This window comes from Myotis daubentonii, chromosome 2, assembly GCF_963259705.1.
Source record: "Myotis daubentonii chromosome 2, mMyoDau2.1, whole genome shotgun sequence".
In the NCBI taxonomy this organism is placed as follows: Eukaryota; Metazoa; Chordata; class Mammalia; order Chiroptera; family Vespertilionidae; genus Myotis; species Myotis daubentonii.
This window is the reverse complement of record NC_081841.1, coordinates 21923372-21929595: the sequence shown is the minus strand read 5'-3', so window position 1 is coordinate 21929595 and position 6224 is coordinate 21923372. Positions and strand designations below refer to the sequence as shown.

Below are 6224 nucleotides of genomic sequence, written 5' to 3'. Positions count from 1 at the left end.
ACATAAACATTCTACTCTCTGATTGGTTGGTGAGGAAAGACTGACGAGCACCTTTTTTTCCCCCCCTGCTTTGTTTCAATAAAACTTTATTGTGGGCCATGGCTAGACGCTAAATGCAGAGGGAGCTTCTGGTCTCAGGCAGGTATCCAGAGGTTGTGTTTAACGTTTCTTGGTCAGCCCTGGCGCGGGGGCTCAGTGTCCTCCCATACACCCAAACCTTTCGGGTTTGAGAACTGGTGGGGGCACCTATGGGAGGCAACCAATAAATGCATAAATAAGTGGAACATGCCCTAGCCAGCTTGCTCAGTGGATAGAGCATCAGCCTTCGGACTGAAGGGTCCCAGGTTCGATTCCCGACAAGGGCACATGCCTGGGTTGCAGGTTCAATCCCCAGTGGGGTGTGTGCAGGAGGCAGCTGATCAATGATTCTCTCTCATCATTGATGTTTTTATCTCTCTCTCCTCCCTTCCTCTCTGAAATCAATAAAGAAATATATATATTTTTAATAATAAGTGGAACACCCCTGGCCGGTGGTGCTCAAAGGTTATAAATCGGCCTGGAAACCAAAAGGTCGCTGGTTTGATTCCCTGGTTCAAGGGCACTACCTGGGTTACAGGTTGGAACCACTCCCCCACGGTGCAGGAGGCAACCAATCCATGTGTCTCTCTCACATCAGATGTTTGTTCCCGTCCCCCCCATCACCCCAACACACTCCCTCTCTCCCTTCCACTCTCTTTAATATATTTTTACTAGAGGCCCGGTGCACAAAAATTTGTGCACTCGGGGGGGGAGGGGGGGTCCCTCAGCCCGGCCTGTGCCCTCTAGCAGTCTGGGACCCCTCAGGAGATAACGACCTGCTGGCTTAGGCCTGCTCCCGGGTGGCAGAGGGCAGGCCCAATCCCTAGGTGCAGCCCCTGGTCGGGCTCAGAGCAGGGCTGATTGGGGAGTTGGGGCGCCGCCCCCTGTCACACTCAAGGCAGGGTCGATGGGGAGGTTGTGGAGCAACCCCCTGTCACACACAGAGCAGGGCCCATCGGGGGGTTGGGGCTCTGTACCCTGTCACGCACAGAGCAGGGCCCATCAGGGGGTTGGGGTGCTGCCCTCTATCACCCACAGAGCAGGGCGGATCAGGGGGTTGGGGCGCCGCCACTCTCACACTCAGGGCAGGGCTGATGGGGAGGTTATGGCTCTACCCCGTCACACACAGAGCAGGGCCCGTGGGGGGGGGGAGCTCCCCCCTATCAGGCACAGAGCAGGGTGGATAGGGAGGTTGGGGCCCCGCCCCCTGTCACACACAGAGCCGCAGGGCGATCAGGGGGTTTGGGTGCTGCCCCCGTCACGCTGATCCCGGTGCCGGGAGGCATATTACCCTTTTACTATATAGGATTGAGGCCTGGTGCATGGGTGGGTGCTGGCTGGTTTGCCCTGAAGGGTGTCCTGGATCAGGGTTGGGGTCCCCACTGGGGTGCCTGGCCAGTCTGGGTGAGGGGCTGAGGGCTGTTTTCAGGCTGGGGGTGACTGAACTCCCAAACGCTCCTTTTTTCCTTTTTTTTTTTTTTTTTTTTTTTTAATTCTGGGCCAGCTTTAGCTTGAGGCTTGGCTCCAGCTCTTAGGCCTCCGGCTGAAAGTAGGTTTCTGGCCTTTGCTTACAATGTTGCCAATCTGCTGGCTGAAGTTGGGCGTATTTGTTACAATGTTTCTTAAACTGCCGGCTCAGAGGCAGCGGCAGGCGGGGAACGTTGGTTTCCTCCGTCACTGAGGCAACCAAGCCTCATGTTAGTTTCAAGCTGCCTGGCTGCCGGTCGCCATCTTGGCTGACAGTTAATTTGCATATCTCGCTGATTAGCCAATGAAAAGGGTATCGGTCGTACGCCAATTACCATGTTTCTCTTTTATTAGATAGGATTTTAATATATTTTATTGATTTTTTTACAGAGAGGAAGGGAGAGGGATAGAGAGTTAGAAACATCAGCCCTGACCGGTTTGCTTAGTGGATAGAGCGTCAGCCTGCGGACTCAAGGATCCCGGGTTCAATTCCCGTCAGGGGCATGTACGTTGGTTGCGGGCACATGGGGGGGGGGAGCACTCCCTACTGGGGATGTGCCCGCAACCAAGGTACATGCCCTTGACCGGAATGGAACCTGGGACCCTTGAGTCTGCAGGCTGACGCTCTATCCACTGAGCCAAACCAGTTAGGACTCCCTTCACTCTCTTTAAAAACCAATGGAAAAAAATATCCTCCAGTAAGGATTAAAAACAAAAAAAGTGGAACAAATCGATGTGTTTCTCTCTCTTCCTCTCTCTCTCAAATTAATTTTTAAAAATGTTCAAATGTCGTGATGGATGCATGAACAGAAGCAACAAGTTCAATTAAGAGGCTACTGAAGCCTGGCCAGCGTGGCTCAGTAGTTGAGCTTTAACCTATGAACCCAGAGGTCATGGTCATGGGAGGTCATGGATTCCTGGTCAGGGCACATGCCCTGGTTGCAGGATCAATCCCCCAGTGTAAGGCATGCAGAAGGCAGCCAATTGATGACTCTCTCATCATTGATGTTTCTATCTCTCTTTCTCTCTGAAATCAATTTTTTTTAAAAAATACAGAGAGAGAGAGAGAGAGAGAGAGAGAGAGAGAGAGAGAGAGAGGCTACCGCAATCATCCAGGCGAGAGATGGTGGTGGCATAATGGCTGTGGAGGTGAGAAGTAGTTTTGAGTTCTGATTTTAATTTAAAGCTAGAGTGAACAGAATTTGCAAATGGTTTAGATGTGTGGTGTGAGATGAAGAGAAAGCGTTAAGAATGACATCATACAGGCAAGTTGCACCAAATTTTCAAAGTGCACATCATTTTAGTGCTGTATGAACTTTTCCAGAAAATAGGAAAAGAAAGGACACCCCTCAACTCATGGGCCAGAATTACTTTGATAACCCCACAAGAAAAGGGAAATACTAGAAAGGAAAATTACAGGCCAATCTCACTTAACAAAGATACAAAAATCTTCAATAAAACACTAGCAAACTTAATCAATGTGCAAAAATAAATAAATAAATAAAATATCCAAGATTAACTTGAATTTATGTCAGAAATTTAAAGGGAGCTCGATAATAGAAAATACATTCACTTTATTAATCATATTAATAGATTAAATAAATAAATCATATACTCATCTCAATAAATACAGGGAAAGCACATGATGAAATCAACCTCCACTTGTGATTTTAAAAAATCTTTTAGAAAACTAGAAGGGAAGTTGTTAATCTGATAATTGAATGCCTGGTATCACCAATTCTGTTCAGTCTTGTAATGGAGGTCTTAGCCAGTGCAGTCAGTCAGATAAAGAGGGAAAAAGTTAAAGGATTACATAAAAAGATAAACAAAGCCATTACCATCTACAAAATATATGAAAATGTGATAGCAAATGCAAAACATTTCAAAGAATCTATAAATAATTAGAATAAGTTTAACAAGGCTATATATATATATATATATATATATATATATATATATATATATATATACACATACACACAAACTCGCCCTGGCTGGTGTGTTTCTCAGTGGTTATCATCTGCCCTAGGATTGAAGGGTCACAGGCTCAATTCCTGGTCAAGTGAATGTACTTGGGTTACAGGTTTCTCTCACATCTACGTTTTTCTCTCTCTCTGTCCCCACCTTCCTCTCCCTGAAAAGCAATGTAAAAAATATCCTTGGGTGAGGATTAACTCTCCCAAAATAAATTACATATCTATACAGTGGGGCCTTGACTTACGAGTGTCCCAACTAACGAGTTTTTCGAGATACGAGCCATCTCTCGGCTGATTTTTTGCTTTGAGTTGCGAGCTAAAATTAGGGTTACGAGCCAACTTCAGATACCCCACCGCTAGTTGGCGCAGCGAACATCACAGTGAACACCACAACATCAGCCCAGCATCACGTGTCTCACTCGTTCACTTTATGATTTGACATACAAGTAATTTGAGTTACGAGCTCCGTCATGGAATGAATTAAACTCGTAAGTCAAGGCCCCACTGTATATGAACAACAAACAATTAGATGATGAATAATTTTTAAAGTTACTACTTTCACTAATATGAAAAATACCAAATACAAAAATATAAATGTAACAAAATATGTGTAAGACCTGTATGCAGCAAATTATAATTTAGGATGAGACACTGCAGACCTAACATAAATGGAGAGACATTATCATGTTCATAGAGTAAAAGTCTCAATATCACGAGGAAGTCAATTCTCCCTAAGGTGATTATAGATTCAGTACAATCCTAATCAAAATACCAGCAGGCTTTGTTGTGACTGTGTGGAACTGACAAACTGATTCTAAAATTTACATGGAAATGTAAAAAGCCAATAATAGCCTCTCGAAGATGAACAAGGTGAAAAGACTTGCTTTACCAGATACCAGGACATAATCACAAAGCCATAACAATCAAGGTAGTATAGTAGTGGCACAAGATAGATAGATAAATTGACCACGGGAACAAAATACATAGGCAGAAACAGATTCACAAATATATAGACAGTTGATTTATGAGAGTTTGCACTTTTGAGCAGGAGAGAAAGTAAGCAGATTTCAATGTGCTGTGACAATTATCTATATGAAATCATAAAACAAACCCCTACCTTAAACCATATACAAAAATCATCCCCCACTATATGTTATATTAAATATAAAAGGCAGCCCAGCCAGCGTGGCTCCGTGGTTGAGCATCGACCTAAGAACCAGGAGGTCACGGTTTAATTCCCAGTCAGGGCACATGCATGGGTTGCGGGCTCCATTCCCAGCTGGGGGCATGCAGGAGGCAGCCAGTCAATAATTCTCTCTCATCATTGATGTTTCTCTCTCTCTCTCTTCCTCTCTGAAATCAATAAAAACAAAACAAATAAATGTAAAAGGCAAATTAAAAGCCTTTTAGAAGATAATATAGAAAAATATATACATGAATTCAGGGGAAGGAAATATTTCATAATAAATACTCAAATACACTAACCATAAAGGAAAAGATTGATACATTTGACTACATTAAAATCAAGAACATTTGTTCATTAAAAGACAAGCCACAGAATAGAAGAAAGCACTTACAACATATATAACTGACAAAGGACGTGTCCAGGATGTATAAAGAACTTTTTCAAATGAATAGGAAAAAAATATCCTAACAATAACAATTATAAACGTGAACTAAAGATCTGAAATAGCACTTTACAAGAGGAAATCCACGAGGTCAACAAAATATGAAAAGGTGCTCAACTTCATTAGTGATCAGAGAATTGCAAATTAAATCCATAATAAAATACCACTGGATGCCCCAGAATAGTCTAAAGTCTGAAAATATTAAGTGTCGACAAGAATATGGGACAATAGAAACCCTGATATACAATTAACGGAGTATAAGTGGTTAAATCACTTTGGAAAAGAGTTTAGCTGCATTATCTAATAAAAAGGAATATACCCTATAATACAGTAATTCCACTTCTATGTATATAACATATATATACACTAGTATTATTACATATACAATATATATCTTCAAAAGCAGACAAAAGAAACTATATTGTTAAATAATGTACACAAATATGGGTAAACTGTTTAGAAAAGCAAGGAAGTGATTTCCATGAAAGTCAGAATACTGCTTATCTCTGAGAAGAGGAAATGGTGTATGACAGAGTAGAAACATACAACTCCTTTTTTTTTTTTTAATATGGAACGCTTCACGAATTTGCGTGTCATCCTTGCGCAGGGGCCATGCTAATCTTCTCTGTATCATTCCAATTTTAGTATATGTGCTGCAGAAGTGAGCACATACAAATCCTTTTTTGAATACTGGCCAGGTTCTCTTAGTTAGCCTGGATGGTGGTTACACAAGTGTCCCCTCTATAAGTATTCTGTATTTTATATTTATGTCTTTCTGCATTATCTTTATGTGTTATACTTCACAATAAAAGTGGGCTTTACAAAGCATTTAGTTCAACACCCAGACATGACAAAACTCAACAGATTAGAAATAAAAGGAGACTTCCTTAACTTGATAAAAGTTATTTTATTATTATATTTTTAATATTTTTTTTATTGATTTCCGAGAGGCAAGGAAAGGGAGAGATAGAAATACCAACGATGAGAGAGAATCATTGATCAGCTGCCTCCTGCACACTCCCTACTGGGATTAAGCCCACAACCTGGGCATGTGCCCTGACCGGGAATCAAACTG

The 6224-nt window shown here is 42.4% G+C and overlaps 1 non-coding gene across 1 annotated transcript; it reads right to left on the bottom strand.

Moving 5' to 3' along the window:
* Nucleotides 1-5711: 5711 nt before the first annotated feature.
* Nucleotides 5712-5818, bottom strand: LOC132228856 (U6 spliceosomal RNA). The gene has a single exon (XR_009451467.1). It is a non-coding gene; the product is annotated as a U6 spliceosomal RNA (small nuclear RNA).
* Between the last annotated feature and the right edge of the window lie 406 nt (nt 5819-6224).